Consider the following 17,159-nt stretch of genomic DNA (forward strand, 5'->3'; position numbering starts at 1 on the left):
TATTCATTTTTTGCTACTGTGGAGCTGATGTGGACACACTAACTCTTTTCAAGTGCATTGTTTAATTTTTTTCTGTCCTGCACTGTATGTGACATATGAAATTGGATTTATTATTTAATCACTGACACTGTAATTGTTTCAGTTGAGAGTAGAGACAGAGAGTAGTGATTTAACTTGCAGCTACACAAACACTCATACTACCTTAAATTTGAAAGTCAGCCTTTTGTCAAGAGTGTTGTAGTCATGCACTGTACATGTTTTGTGGCAGAACACAAAGACTGGGCAAAACTGGGAATCCTAATGCAGATTTGTGCATAGTACAGATACTGTATGTCAAGTTAGATTTGGACCTCTAAGTAAGATACAAACCCAACAAAGTTTGTTTGTTGTCTCCTTAATGCAGGCTTTTATTGACAAGGGCAGCCCTTTACAGTAAACATAGATCCTTTCTGTAACAGCTACAGTCGTGTTATACATTATATCACATTTAATTCTAGCCACCGAAAGCCTCATTTGCCTGTTTGCTTTCAAGGTCTGTTCTAGCCGTATTTTATAGAATCATCTTGATTGTTATTTGATCAATTCTTTGAAGGGTAAAGAGGGGTGCCTGGAAAATAACAACAGGTTGTTGTAAAACTGTAGTAGTGAAATCAGTGGCTCACAGTGTCTGTGTCATTTCTGTTGTGTTGATTCAAACAACAAACGTGACAGAAAGTTTACTAGGTTACAATAAATCTTATCTAATTAGGTCGTGTCTTTAAAATGTTCCATATTGCAGCAGTCAGTTGGGATGAAGTGAGCCTCAAACTGTGAAATCTCCTTCACAAACCATGAAAAACCAAGCAAGGCATTTCCTACAAAAGCGAGTTGTTGTTGTAAGCACTTTACATTTGATTATATTCAAAGCATTTGAATGGGGTTTTCCACTTGAGTGGCAGTGGTTTGGACTCTAATTTTACAAATGGATTGGCGCCTATTGTACAGTTTAAGACAAAAAGCTCTGTTTCAGAGCTGATAATCCAGCTTGGCACTTAGCAGACTGTATATAAATCTCTAATGCTGTCTCTCTGTGTATATAATTTTTCCTGGCTCTTCTTTCTTTCTCAGTCAGATTTTACTATATTAGAGCTCAACAAATCCACATGGCATCAAAACAGTATGAAAGACAATCATTTTCTCTTTGTTTCCGTTCCAAAAATTTCATCAGCCTTACTTGTTTCTCACAAATTACATGAAAGGCTTGTGTGTGCAGTTTTTCTTCCCCCCGATCTCACGGGGGAACTCTCACTCTGTACACTGAGCACACAGGAGGCTATAGGATGAGAAGCTGAGCTTAGCTGGGACAGCTTTGAAGTGAGATGCAGTAAGAGGTTATTATACCTTGAGCCCTTCTGAGAGATGCACAGATGCCCAGCAATATATTGCATTTGGCACCATGATGACTGTCAAGTATGCCTGTGCCATTTATTATTTATTTTTATCAACATTTATGAGTACAGGATGAAATTCTTTCCTGGACATCGGCAGCAGTCAATTACAGCGTGATCTCGTTTGCATGGGACACAGTTTTCACTTCTATTATTATTTGCATATATTATGCATCATTGTACATTCACAGCTTCAGAATTGTTCACCATTCAAATCATAATGGAGACATTCAGCAGTCTCCCTACAAACATAACAAATTTGCTTTCCTGTCCAAAAGGTCAAATTTGACTTATCTGATGCAGCTTCCACACTGATCCAAACATAATGCATTTTCCCAGTCCAGAGAATCTGCACACTGCACTGCAAACAGATAAATATTTGATAGGCCAGCCTTCTGTCCATCCCCCCATGGCAGCAGCTACAGTGGGCATGAGAGTACCACAGGATGCGAGTGCCATGTCTGTCTCTGGGAATCAAAGCCCATGTGGGGACAAAGTCTGCCCTGCTCACCTGCGTACGCCTCTCCGGCTGGTGCTGGCGGCGCCTGTTTGCCTGGCTACAAGCACTGCACAGATGCCAGGGCATAACAGATGAATAAACACAAAGACCCAGAACAATTACAAGGGGTTGCGGCCCTTTCCCTAATAAAACAAAGCATCCCTTTCAGAGTGGAAGGATGCAGAGTAGGACAGTGGACATTTGTAAAAGTGAGAGACAGAGGTTATGAGCAGTGTGAAGTGAAGACTGAATGGTAGGCATTTGTAATGGATTCTATGTTAAATTTGTTTACTGCACATAATGAATTTCTTGGTCTGAATAAACTAGATAAGAAAATTAATAAAGAAGTGCTGATCATTAGTACTGCAATGCAAGTACAATATCTTGCCTATGCCTGCAAAGGTTGGTGTTCATGAGGCTATTTGAAGTCTCCTTGTGACTGGTATTACTTTCCATGATGGAACACATTAGAGCAGGTGCCATTTGCAACATTGATCACAATAACCCTTTCTTTACTGTGTAAATGCTTTCTATCACTTTGTTTCTCTCTCACTTCTTTTTCTTTTCTACCAATCAATACCTTGTCAGTACTTTAATAACCTACAACTGTAAGGTAAAAGGCCTGGACTAAATAGTATTTGCAAATAATCCTCAGAGTTTGCTTTAGCCTGCAGGGCACGCCAAGAATCAGTGTGGTTTGGTTTGCAGCAAGGAGTGTGCGATAAGCCTCAGAAAATTGAAAGAGTTGCAAAAAAGCATTTGAAAGCCAAATGGGTATGCTTCTCTGTGATTGGTTGAATTGTACTGAACACCAAATAATGCAAACTAGTTTGCAAATACTACATGACCCAGCTCTTTAAAAGTACTTAAATTAGATGGTCATTTCAAGAGTTTGTATAAACAGTGAACCATAAGCATAATTGTAATGAAAAGACAACATGTACATTCTACTGGTTAAACCACTATTTTCAGGCAGTGGCTCTCTGTATCTAAGAAAAAAAAGAAAAATGGTTGTATTTTACCTGTACTGGTCTGTGAATCTATGATGATTTTGCTCTGTATATTTGGAGAATAAAAATGATGTTTGAGTTTGTGTTTATGTTGCACTGTTGTCAATTAATGGGAATGAATGATTGGAGAGTGAAATTCACACAGGATGCATTTACTACAACATAAACACATCATTTGCTAAGAAATTCAGTTGTTATGTTTGTGGATACTGAGAATAAGCATTGACAAACTGAGCCTTCACTGAGAGAGAGAGATACTACTAGGGGTGTACTGGGACTGAAATTCAGCCGGGAACCTTTAGATGGAGATGCCTTTTATGCGAGATCCCTTTTGGGGGCTGGCATAAATATTTTTTGCAGTTATTTTAATAAGTATTAGTGTTTCTGTTGTATACAGTGAATCAGATTATGCTGAAGACCTTCAAGAAACGTCAGGATGACACTAGTTCTCAGTTTGTATAAGCAAGGCAGCTCTGCACTGAACAAGACCAGGTCAAGTCTGAATCAGTCAGAGGGCTAAAATACTTAAATATACTCAAAAACTACAATACATTCCAATAAAATACAGCAGTGTGTATGCGTGTGCATAAAAATCAAATCCCTCATCTTAATCTCTGAGTAGGCCTCTCCCTGGCTCAGCTTCCCCTGTGCTGGACCCTCTGCTTTTACTGATTGTACAGCTACATATGCATGAGAAGAACATCAGCAATAAATATGACTAACAATAATCCATTCTCTAATTCTAAAAACACACTGCCCCTGTACCTGTCACTGTTTTGTCTGGTTCCATTTACCTTCTCCTCCTGCTGCTTCTCTTCCCTTTCCTCCTTCTCCTTCTGCCGCTCCTCCTCAACATGACTGGGGTCATCATCACCCCGTCCCTCTGCATCACCTTCACTAACCTCAACAGCTAATGTACATAAAGACATACAGAGATTCCTCGGTTAATTCTTCTTAACTCTTATTTTTTCGGCACCACACATTTCTTTTTCCTTTTTCACTCTCTTCACCACATTTACCATCTCTATTGAGCTTATTACCCAACCCAGCGCTGACTTCAGCCCCGACAAAACGTTTGGAGATTAAACTCATTCCAGTTGCAAAGTAAATTTCTTTGATGTCCTGTTGAGCCAATCAAATTTCAGAAAAAACGAAGATCGGTCTAAGTGGGGAGGGGCCGTTCATACACCCCCTCCATATTGACAGTATTGGTTTGGCCCAGTCAGATACACAGACAGCGTTCGCTGCAGCAGACGTAAAAGAGAAAGTGAAAAATATAAACTAATGACCCCTGGCTGGTTTGGCCTGAAATGGACTGGCCAGCGGTCGGGAATGCTCCCGTACGGGACAATGGCCAATCTGCCCCTGGATACTACTTGAGTAGATTGGAAATGTTAGTTCTGCAAATATCTTTGTTTTTAACAGTGTGAGACAGTTTCAGTTTAGTGCTGGCATGGTGTATATTCTCTGTAACCAGCAGCCTTTGTAAAACAATGCAAAGATAAACAACTAAATGCTAAAATGAAATTCTCATTAATATTACAACAAAATATACAATGTTCAACAAAACATATAAATCATTTATAGCCCCAGGTGAGACACTACAACACCTTAAGCAAAAGAAACAAGGACTGCATCATGTACATGGCAACAAGAACAAAAGCAAACACAAACCAAGAAGCAGATTTACAAATATAACCATAATGAACCTACTACGATCTGTTAGCTGAATTCAGCACTCACAGTCTATCTTCCTGCCTCTTTGTAACACATTTGTTATACAGACAAATTCAGGGTCCTGCAATGGACTGGCGACCTGTCCAGGGGTCAGCTGGGATTGGCTCCAGCCCCCCGCAACCCTGTACACAGGATAAGCGGTTGACGATGGATGGATGGATGGACAAATTGAGGAATTTCCATATACCTTTAGTTTCTGCTGCTCTTTACATTTGCTGTGTCTTGTCCTCAAAGTTTGTGCTGACCATTAAAATGAATATTAAAACTATGCCTTGGACTGACATAAGATGCACTTACTGTATATTGGCAACACTGACAAATTCCAATTTAAGAAAAAGATTTGTGTTGTTTTCGTAAATCAACGTGGTCCAGATTTCAGTTGAAGCTCCATACAGCTTTTTGTGATTTGCACTGATTACATCATATTAGAAAGAAACAATGAGAAGGAAAGTGAGACGATGCTGAAAAGGGGTGTGTGGAATTAACAACAATCCTAAATGTGAAATGATAAGAATAGAGACAACACAAAGTAGCATGCCTGATTCACTCACCATTACCTCATTTTTGCACAGTTGGCTACTGATATTGTGTGCCTGACTTTCACAAAATTTGTTAAGACTGGACAGTTTGCTGTTTATTCACTTCCCCCTCTGATATTTTCCAAGACAGTCAGCAGATTCACATCATTACATTTACACACAGCCCCTTTAATCCATTAATAGGACCATTGCAGTCTTACTCCAAATTAAATGAACACACATAAACACCTTAGCTTGTCTTGAGTACTGGCTCCAATCCTACAGAACTGAAACTCGAAAGTGATTTGAATTCCCTCATGCATAGAGTCAATACAATGCAAGGGCAATTACTCTTTAGCTGGATTAATCCACTTGCAGCCTGCATGGAAACGTAGCAATCTTGAAGTCTCGCATCAGAAACAATTCTCTGATTTGTGAAAGCTGTGCGGCTTAGATGGAAAACAGTAAGCATTTCACTGCTACACATCAAACTAGCACCCAGACAGACAAAGGACTTGCTGTGCCTACATAAGGTTACCTCAAAGCAAGTGTTATAACCAGTCTGGTCTTGATATTGAGAATCCATCTGCCAACAACATGCTTTCCCTGCTGAATATAAAGATGCTGGTGCTTTGCAAACATTTTACAAATAGCACCATTTGTGATGGATTTGACTAATCATGGAGATCCAACTCATTACCAAACAGATCTAGGCCAGACATTTGCTTACAGTATCACTTTAAACACTCTCCTTGGAACTAGTTATTGGAAGGCACTAGTCATTTATTCCTGCCTCTCCTGACAAAGTAAAGAGCTTGCAGAGCCCCCCCATGGGCCTCACCTCTTCCAAGAGATACAGTATTGTTCCGAAATGACACATAAATGACTCTGCATCCATTCAAATGAGCAGTTATGGCAGATAATTGCATTTGGAATCCAATTTAACAAAAGCACACATTTAGAGCGAGTGGCAGACTAGGCGTTTGGTGCGCCAACACATTCTATTACAAAATTATCTACAGGCAGGTATTTACATGGTGTGAGAGAAAAAAATGTTAGGAGGTACAGAGTGAGCAGGCTGAACAACACATGTGGGGTCATTATAATGTTGTCTGTAAGCCAATATTTACATTCAGACTAAAATTGTCTTGTTTTCTCGCTTTGAGACTCAGATTGGATTGTCAGTGTGTTTATAGACTCCAAACTCTAAACCATATGGTTTAATATAAAGCTGGAAAGTGAGTTGAGGGTCACACTGCTGTTTCCTTGACGCAATTGCCTATGAAATGTCTCCTTTAAAGTCATTTGTTTATTAAGGACAGCTGTTTAGCAGGAAACTCATTCAACCATCATCTGTCTTTCAGAGAAAAAAAGTTTTACATTTAAGATTTCATCCACCAACTCCACATCAGGTAGTAGAAGTAGACTGTGTATAGAGAACACTCTCAAATGTTGTCTTGTTTCACTGTTTTGTATTTTGCAAATATATCTTATTTTTGCATCACACCTGGACATGGCTTTGACTGGAGACTTGGTAAATCTTTCAGACCAGGTTTGTAGCGTTTGAGCCGACATAGCCTCTGGATGCCTTCACTCAGCAGGGCTGCATTATTTAAATCAGAGGAGGTGGTTCTGTCTGTGAATCTGACATCCAGTCCTGGGAGCACTGCACATACAAAATTCCCTGCTAACTAAATGATGGATATTTGAAAACACTGCAAAGCATGTTCTTTCTCAAAGATATCCCCTTATAATAAATATATATATTATGACAAGGGTGTTGTTTCATCCAACCGACTCTACACAGAAAGACCTTATCATATGTGGCTCAAAAAGATCCAAACATTAACCCCACATTTTATCTTGCTGTGTGAATTTCAATCAACAAAATTCAGTTTTCTGATAGTTAGTATGTTTTCACTAAGACAGTATGTTAAGTGTACACTGCAAGCAATAAACTGTGTGTATCCCCACTTCAAATACACTTCTATCCTTGGATTTGTCCTTATGCTTACATTTTCTTCCTTTTCCTTTCTTCCCCCAAGTTTCCTTAATAGACGCTTAGTCCACAGTTGAAGTATTCATTTAAGAGCTGCTCTTTACTAGCTCCTGGGGGGTAAATAAAACAGAAAATCTCATGGCCTTGTGAGGGCACTGAAAATCGACCGAGGTGGCACAATGTTTTTTCTACCGTAGGATTGTGGATTTAAAGTTGGTTAAGATAAATAAATCTCCCCTCCTGATTACAAGGCGACTGCAGACTCAATCCCAGGGAGCATCTTAAATGAATTATTGATCCTATGACCTTTCCCTGTGTTAAGGTTTGCTCTTGTTTGTTCCAGCACTGTTGACTGGACTCACACTATGGGCAATTTGGATTGATCAAATGTTAGCTTAGACTGTTAATTATTCTGGTTGCATTTGCACAGCATTATAACAGGTGAAGCATGGGGCTGTGGGAATGTATCATTAAACATGCTTCAGTACACACAGACATGTGTGTGTCTGAGCTCTTACTTTTTGATTTATGGTCAAATTGATTGAAAGGACATTTTCAGCAACATAATTACGCAGCGTCCTTGACATTTGAGCACAAACAAAAGTCAAACAAAGTCAGAGTACAATCTTTTGTAGTTTCTTGGGGGGAAAATGTGTGACAGATAGTTGACTTAATGATATTCTCCATCATGTACATGTGTTTGACAGGACTTGTTGACAGAGAATCGTCTGGATGAGGTCCTATTGTGCTGATTTAGTGAAGAGAAATGTCAACTAGTTAATCTTCTGCAAGTAATAATGTGATAGATGTGTCTTCTTTACAGAGACCTGCTTTAATTTAATCTCTGGCATGTTGACATTTTGCAAATGTAGACAGGCTGAAGTATATAAATTGTCAGAGGGTGGTATAAGAAAAGAGGCTTGGCCAAATTGAGCGCATGCACAGAACAATCATCATTTTCCTAATTAAGGTTTGGTTTGCACTTCAGTGGTGAGGGCTCTTTCTAATGGTTAGAGCTCTTAAATTGCTTTTCATTTGGAGTGCATTCAAAACAAATGGAACATCCAGCAGATGTGGCATTTGGAGTGCAAGCCTCTCTTCTAGTGCAAGTCCATTTGTTAGACTCATCTCTTTGAGTTTAAAGCAAATGTTGGGCATGTATGAATATTAACACATGGACAATAGACACAGAGGCAGGTTTTTTAGAGAATAACGTGCAGTTGTTTCGGCAGCTCGAGAATTGGCTGTTTGAGTAGTTAATTCTTGTATGATGAAACATTGTTTATTGCAGTTTGATGAACAGCAGTGATGACCTTTATATCAGATAATCCACTGAAATAAAAGATTTCTTTCCCAAAGCTAAAATACAGAAAAGCAAGACCTTGGTCTCTGATGTTATCAAGAGAGAGGCCCTGGAGTTGATTCAATGATAAAGAATAAAGGGATGAGTTTTTGTTTTCCTGTTGATCAGCTTGGGAGGTACGGCACAAATATTGACTCAAGTCCCATGCTTTATTACACGGATAAACTACTTTGGAGTAGGTTACTTTTCTTGCGTGGACAAATTATATTGCTCTCACAAGTTTTAGAGTCAATACGCGCTTCGTAACAAACACAACACGTTTAAAGAGATCATATTATGCTCATTTTCAGGTTCAAAATCTTATTTAGGGGTTGTACTAGAACAGGTTTACATGGTTTCATTTTCAAAAAACACCATGTTATTTGTCATACTGCACATTACTGCAGCTCCTCTTTCACCCTGTATGTTGAACACTTTGTTTTAGCTATGGAGTGATGCATCTTACCACTACAAGATCTTAAATACACACAAGCGCAGTTCCTATTGAAGGACTACTAGCCAATCAGAAGCAGAGTAGGGGGGGTTGGGAGAAGCAGATAAAAGCGGCTTCGGTTCAGCTATATATCCCCTTACCAGCTTAGCAACATAGACTGGAGCAAGAGCTTCATATTGGTGAGTTATTAATTTGTAACAAATGTATCTTTCATCCATAAAGTTTTAACTGAGCTCTGTCTCTACATCACAGTAACAACTTTATGTCCATTGAAGGAAGGCAGAAAGTGTTTGGAAGGGAGAGGAGAGGCAACAGGCGGGCGTCTTGTCACTGTGTGCTGTAGCTCAGTATCAGAGTGTTTTTCCACCGGTGTTTTTGCGGGCGTGTCTGACTAGTCTCTAGGCGAGCATTATGACTCGCATTTTGCTTTGACGTCACAGAGAACAAAAGGGTAAGGCGTGACTACAAACGAGCTGTTTTCAGGCAGTTCAGATCAGTGTTTTCTGTGGGATATGGGAACTCCCTTTGGGGTGGACTTTGGGCTTTTTCACATTGCAAACCTATTACATCCGAAAAAGGTATCTAACTCAGTAAAGGAGAGGGAAAAGCCAAAAGTATAATATGATCTCTTTAATGGAAAATGCTCTGGTAGATGAAGGCAAATATGACCCTCAGTTACAGTTTTTTCAAAGCCTCTTTTTCTTTAGAGACTGACATGAGTACTGCCAAGTATTTGTTTTCTTTGTGAATATTTGAAAAACATGACATAAACATGCCAGAGCACTAACAGCAAAACGGCAACATGCTATAGCAGCATATTTAAGGTGAAGATAAAATAAAGGACAATAGCTGCAAAGCTTGGTGGCAAACCAAAGATGGTCAGCAGTAGATCTCAGCATGGTTTCATCCTGTATGTTAGGAAAGAGGTGGGTGGGTGATGGACAAGCTCAAAGTGCAAAGTGTCACAGACGCTTTGGCAGCACTAGATGACTGGCAGTAGGCAGATGGCTTCCTTCATGCAGAGCCAGGAGAGGAGAAGGGTAAAAGATAGAGACACAGGAGAGGCGCCCACACACTACCCTTCAACCCCTAACAATGTTCGCCCCGCCCCCACCCACTGCTTGGCTGCACGAGCACCCTACTTGGCGCCCATTGCACAGCTGCTGGCGCTGATGTGACTCACGATGCCATGTTTCTGCCTGCTGGATGGAGACAGCATGCATGTCGTGAGCATGTGAGAGAGACTGCTTGTGTGTGTGTGTGTGTGTGTAGAAGCATGGCACATGTGGAGTGTAAAATGGGTCAGGGATAAGAGTAGCCAAGGCTTCACAGTGGGCCGGCGTGGAAATGGGGGTCAGGCCAGGCCCCTTCTGCCCCCACAATTCACCCCAGAGCATGAGGTCCAGCGGAGGGTGTAATAATGCCTTAATTGTGCCATGGACGGGAGTTATGTGAATTGAGTTATTCACACAAGCGCAGAAGGAGGGGGTTAGGCCTAGGGGTTGTGACCAAGCCTGTAGTCAAGGAAGGAATGGAGAAAGGACAGAAAACAATGAGTCATTTCTCTAATGAGCTGAACATTCCCTCTAAGTGTCTCTTGATCGGTCAGATGTAAACCACTCACATTACAAAACAATCTCTCTGATGACACTATGTGAGCTGAAAGTTACTAATTAGGCAAACAAATAAAACTAAAATCTGCAATGCAAGATGCCAGCGAGTGTTGATACTGATGGGATTTTATAAATTAAATTTATTTTATTAAATTTCTTTCTTTAATTCCTTTCTGTGCAGATGACATTAGTGTGTGTAGCAAGTGCAGCCAGTCTAAACAGCTCAGAAATATATCAGGTACCAAGTGAAAATGTCAGACTGGACTACAGCAGAGATCAAACATTTAGGATCAGATTTCAAAAACTTGCAGATATTCTGTTAGAAAACCTAAACTCTGCTCATTAATGTGAAAATGTCACTCATGGATTATGATTCCATACTGCCCCCCTGTGTTCACAACCTATGACAACATGTTTCTGTCAACAGACTGTCAGTGCTTGGTTTATTTTCTGTATTGGTTTGAGCAGCAAGCAATTGTCTCTCTGCAAAACTCACACAGGAGTAACATAAATAATGCTACTTTAACTGATTTAAATCATTTTACACAGAATTGTATTGTAAACACCCATTAAAACACAATCACAAACATTATACATGTGTTATTACATAGAATGAGTCATACGTTGTGACTGTTTGTCCTAGATTGTGTGAAATGTTAACAGTCTCATTTGCATAATGAAGAAATTTGAAATTCATTTACACATGGAGAAAATGAGACTCAGGAGTAAAATGTCAAGCGTAATCAGGGTGCAGAATTAAGTGATTGAAGAAGACCTCCATCTGTGAAAATAATTAGAAGTCTATGGATGGAAGAAAAGTGATGTAAGTCAAATACCTTTCAGGTGGCGTAAACTCCTTCATCTGCAAGGAGCAATTTTCACCCAATAAGCCCCTTATTTAATTATCTCTCATTTAATTAACCTTTGATGCTATAAGTGTATCATTTATTCCACACATCAATCTTATTCATCAAGTCAATGAAATGGCTAGTTTAGGGTGGTGCATGCCTACTGTGTCCCACAACTTCCTTATTTGCATTTCAAAAATGGCTCTCTAAGATTAACATTAATTTGCCCTTAATGTTAATAATCCTAATTATCTCAGAATCCCATGTGGGTAACAGTTGGGGTGTGTTAAAGAGATAAACCCTTTCGATAGTGGAAGTGTGAGAAAGAAGGAGAAAATCTTGACTGAAGAGTTGGGAAACGACAGCTAGTGTGCGCACATATTCAAATTAGAATAAATTTAAATGTCACAGACGGATGATCAGGACACCTGAGGTAAACAGCAAGAGAAAACTCTTTAGTATAAATAGTTCAAATTTAACCCTTTGATGTCTGAATTTGTTTACAATAAAAAAAAAATATTTGTGTTTTCAGTTGCTTTCAAGCTGATGTTAAATTAAGTGTTTATTTGTCTTTAGAACATAGAATAGATACATTAAATTCAGGTATTATGTAGGTATGATGCAAATTAGCAACAACAGGCATAAACAAGAAAAAGTGCTTGGAAAATGTTCCTAGGTATGTATCGTATATGCACAAACAGGCACTGGGGGAATACATGCCCCATCTCGGCTGCAGTCTTAAAGGAAGAGATGTGATGCAAATTTGCGACAATTTCGGTTAAGGGGTTAAAATGTTCTGTTGGAGTGTCAAGAGCAAAAAGTAAGAGGTTTCAAACAGAAACATAGTGACAATTAAGGTCGAAAGCTAAAATTACAATTCATTTACAATTTGCTGTAAAAAGATCCTTGTTGTTTCTTTTAACCAAAAAGAATAAATTTAGGTTTAAGAAAACATGAAGAAAAAGTAGCACTGAGTAGGAATCAGTGGTAACGTTAGCAAGCTGGGCTAACTAGCTAAGTGAAAGCGTTAGCTTAGCCTGCTAGCTTCCACTTTACGTATGTAACACAAATTTAACTGTATTGGTCCTTCCAAATGTTGAATGTTGTAACAGGGACAGAAGTATTAAATCACCAACTGGCATGGAACTGAGTAGATGACAAATGTCTTGTTTGTAGGTGAACTGTTATTTAGGATATAGCAAAATGGTATGGAAACAGCTCAGACAGCATCAATACCAGAACCAGCAAGTTGAAATTATAAGCTCGAGAAAACATCCTGTGGATGACAACATTAAGACACTGTGTGGGAATACAAATCAAAATGTGATGATCAAAAAGCATATTTAAAAATTACAATGTGCAAACATGCAAACATCCACAAAGACAAAAAACACCATAATGCCTAATCTGTGGTGCCATACAGATCTCACACAGGTCAGAAAGAAAATCTGGAATAGAAAAATGTGTTAAGGTTCAGTAAGTAAAGTTTTCTGAGGTGCTTTGGTGGGGTATTAAGTCATGGATTGCCTTTGCTTTGCTACCTTTGTGAATATGTCTTACCCCTCTGACCTTTCAGAAATGAGTTTGTTTTGTAGCCTTGTTGACAAGCAGGTCTATAGGCCTGCAAGAAAGAGAGAGAGTTATGTCACTAGAAGCAAGGCTGCATTCCTTATTTAACCCACACATAACATACAAGTAAAGCAAGAGCCAGTAAACTAAAAAGCTGTTGTATTTACTGTTAGGTAAGTGCAGCAAGCAAATTGGATCATGATCAAGTACAGCATTATTGATTGGATTTCTGCGTGGGCCAAGATCCTGACTTTATTTGCACATTGACATGGTGAACAATATCATGGTGAGAATTCTATTACGTAAACAAACACATGTACACACATGCTGCCCTGAGGCAATTCACTGTTATATTTCAGATTTAAGATGGGGAATTTTAGGGAGAAAACTCAATATCTACAGTAAGAGGGGACAGTATCAGACCTGAAGAAAAGGCCACTCATTCAAACCAGAGTGGAGTAGGTGCAAGGCGAAGGCGAGCCGTCTGAGAGAGATACCTGTAGAGCCCAAAGGCCTAAAACTCAATACTGCCAGAGGAGTCCTTGCAATCTTAAAAAAATATTATGAGCTGTTGGAGAGCTAGAAAAAGAGGCAGAAAATGGAACCTGACTGTATCTGACCATGACATCTGCAGTACAGTACTTCACAGTAAATAGAACTTTATTGGAGAAAAAAAGTCTATAGAGACAGACAGAAAGGTTTGTTTCTCATCTAGCAGCTTCTCTAATTTAATTCTCCCCATGTGTATGATAAGTACTTATTCTTACAGAGTGAGCAGTAATTTGCGTTCAACTTGCTTTGTATCAGCACCTAAAGGCACTCTGTTTACTCTTTTTCTCTTCTGGCACCCAACATCTGACTTTGCAAATAAAGACATATAAAATTGCTTCCTCACCTTAACGAAGTCTTAAGCATCTCAACACAAACAAAGTAATTTATGCAAAGACAGAAGTATAACAGGGCTATATTTTCAATTATGATCAGTTAAAGTGCCTACTTATTATACTGTATGTGTAGAACTCCCTACATGAATATAGCTTGATTTATATGGCCACAACTTATAAATCTGTTGAAATAAATTTGTTTTTATGGTTGGAAAGTGTTGGACAGTTATAGATGGTTCATTTGTTAATAAAAATAACTATTGACAGAGTGGGAAAAGGAGAAATGGCACTGGAGATTTCTGGATGAAGAATGATGATGGGGAGAGTAAGAAAATGACAATAAAATCCCAAATGTCAGGGGAAAGGTCTCTCCACAACCAATCTCTCCACAATGTAATCTTTCTCCTATAATTTCTCAGTTAACATGTATCCTTCATTTCAAAGCAAACATGATGATCAATGACAAGTAAATCCATGGTTAACAATCAGATGGTGACTTGAATTCAGAAGACATCCTTAATCATTGATCAGTGCATACACCATCACAGTTGATTAACTTGAAATAAAGCATGAGCATCAAAGGATCCTACTGGACCTCATCTACACTTCTCTTCATGCACTGTGTTGAAGAGATGCACTTGCTATTGTAACTCCCATGGTTTGTTGAAAACAAAGTAGTATAATCCATTATGTCCTGTATATTTAATTAGTCATAGCTTCTGTCACTGATGAAAAAATCTGTTGTGTCTAGAAAGGAAGGAAAAAGCTGAAAACACAACTAAAAACGCATTTGTAAGGATGATAAAAATGTGGCAATACTGAATACATTGAATGGATGTATACAAGTTAAAAGATACTTAACAATGTCCATAAAAAGGAAAAGTTTAAACTGCTAAGTTAAAATGCTTTAATTCATCACACTGTTTGGTTAAAAATCTGAATTTATTTCTTTTATCTGTAGATCAGTAATACATTGCTTTTGGGTAAAAAGGATTAAAAAAAATAAATAGTATAAAAAGACAATCTGTGTTTAAAATGCTGTCTTATTTACCTTCTATAACATTTTGGGGAAATGCACCTTAAAATTAAAATTTGCACTGTTTGCTTGTTTACATAAGTTTCACTTTCTTTGTAAGTTTTAAATACCAGTTTGTGATTGGAGGATTTATTCACGACTGCTAATGCCTCGTTTAGCCTGTGAGGGGCTTCCCCCTGAAAATTTTGAGCATAAAACACTTAATTTCCTGCATTCTGGTGAATTTTTTCTGCACAATTTTGTCTTTACTGCATCAATTCTTGGTGGAATTTTTTTTATTTATGCAAAGGGAAAGACAAAATTCAGGTGGCAGGTGACAATTCAAAATCTAAAACTCAACAGAACTTAAGTCAGTGCAGCTCTCAGTGATTCTGTGTTGCTTTCAGATATGTTTCTCCTGTAGATCATCTTTCTCATGTAATATCATCCCTGCTGAGTCAACACACATGCAGATGAAAAAACAAGAATTTTGTCCTGTCCATTTTTGAATCGGATTTGGCACTGGTACCACAGCTAGCTTCTCTCATTGACCAGGATTCAAAGAGCTGCTAACTCTGGTTGATTAATGTTAACATTATACTGTAGCGAGCTAGCCTAGCAAAAATGTCAGATAAGAAAGTGTTATAACAACATAATGTAAGTGTAACTGTGATTCAGTGCTGCAACAGAGACTACATGATGCCTTTGAAAGCATCATGTGAACAAATGATGAACATTCATTTAAAAAGCGTCTTTTTTAGTGACAGTATGTGAGCAGAAGACACACCTGAGCAGCAGGTATGCTAAAATGCTTTGTTTACCTCGCTGTGTTGAGTTCTTCTGTAGGCTGTGACTTAAATGGTATCGAGCTGCTCGTGTAAATGTGTGATAAAGTAATACCATAATTCCTCTCTCTCTTAGATTAGTTGCAGGTTCAAAGAATGCTATTTAATTTCACTAATTACTGTTACTGCACTGTGGATTGGTTCAATCAGAGTGTGATTTTGCTCTGTAGTTAGCCTGCATACAACTATACATATGTAAGCTGTTCATAAGGATCCTGTGTTTACTGTCTGAATGTAATAATAACCTGATGGTGGAAGGATTAAAAGATTTGGAGTAACGATTACTATATGTATGGATACATGTAGTATGTGTGATTGCTTTTATTTTAGTATATTTTCCTGTGTTTATATCTGTGGGCTCATATCTAGGCTATCCATTTAGGCAACATCTACATATATATTTAATTTATTACAGCCAATTAATGTAGAAAGTTAAGTGTGTCAGAATATAGCAAATATAATAAATATCATGAAATAATTTAGTTTAGGCTTTGTCTTGCCTGCTAACAAATGCCTATTGTTGAAAACCACTACTGACCTCAGAATCAGCTGCCCTGCCATTCTCCTGCTTCTCTCTCTCTCTCCTAAAATATCTTCACTATCCATCTGGTCAATGAATGGAAGGATATACAACAGCATTTACAGGGACACTATAACTTTAGTTTTCACTGACAAGAACATTCTGTGTGACTCTCTCTCTGTGTGTAGTAATGTTGCTTGGCAGCTTGGCAAAGCAGTAATGAAAGGGAGCCTCCCTTGGGGTCCTAGTGCCCAACAACAGTAGGGATTTAAATTATGAACCAGAGGAAACAACCAGGATTATTTTAAGCCAATAGAGAATGTGAACTTGACATCACGCCGTGTTGCATTATGGGTACATCGCCATATTTACAGGATTGTGCTCGCTCCTGCTCCGTTTCTCTTGGTGAATTGGAGGCTGTGTTTTGGTTTTCTGTCATCATTCTGGAAAAACATCACCATGCCATAGCAGGTCACACCATCATCCAGGGAGGACACTGGGGAATTGAATATGTTTCTAAGCTTTTCTTCTTTGAAAAAAGACAAAGGGACGCAGTTTGAAGAGTGGACGCCATCCGGCTTCTTCTCGTCTCGAAATAACGTCAACGTTACTGCTTTTTTAAAAAGAATTCTGGTCATTGGAAAAGGAAGAAGTGGTTTTGGATTATCTTTACAGAGACCTGCCCCATCCACATCCTGGATCAAGCACTTTACAGGTGGTCCATGTACCGAGCTTTCAGTGCAGAGCTTTTAGGTCAATGATGCTTGGTGCTCAAACACAGTCAAGATGGACTGTTTCCCAAATGTCAGAGTTTTTAATGTGAAGATGAAACCAGATTATTATCTTGTTGCTTTGGTTTACATTCTCCCAGATGCAAAT

This window comes from Micropterus dolomieu, linkage group LG17, assembly GCF_021292245.1.
Source record: "Micropterus dolomieu isolate WLL.071019.BEF.003 ecotype Adirondacks linkage group LG17, ASM2129224v1, whole genome shotgun sequence".
Classification (NCBI taxonomy): Eukaryota; Metazoa; Chordata; class Actinopteri; order Centrarchiformes; family Centrarchidae; genus Micropterus; species Micropterus dolomieu.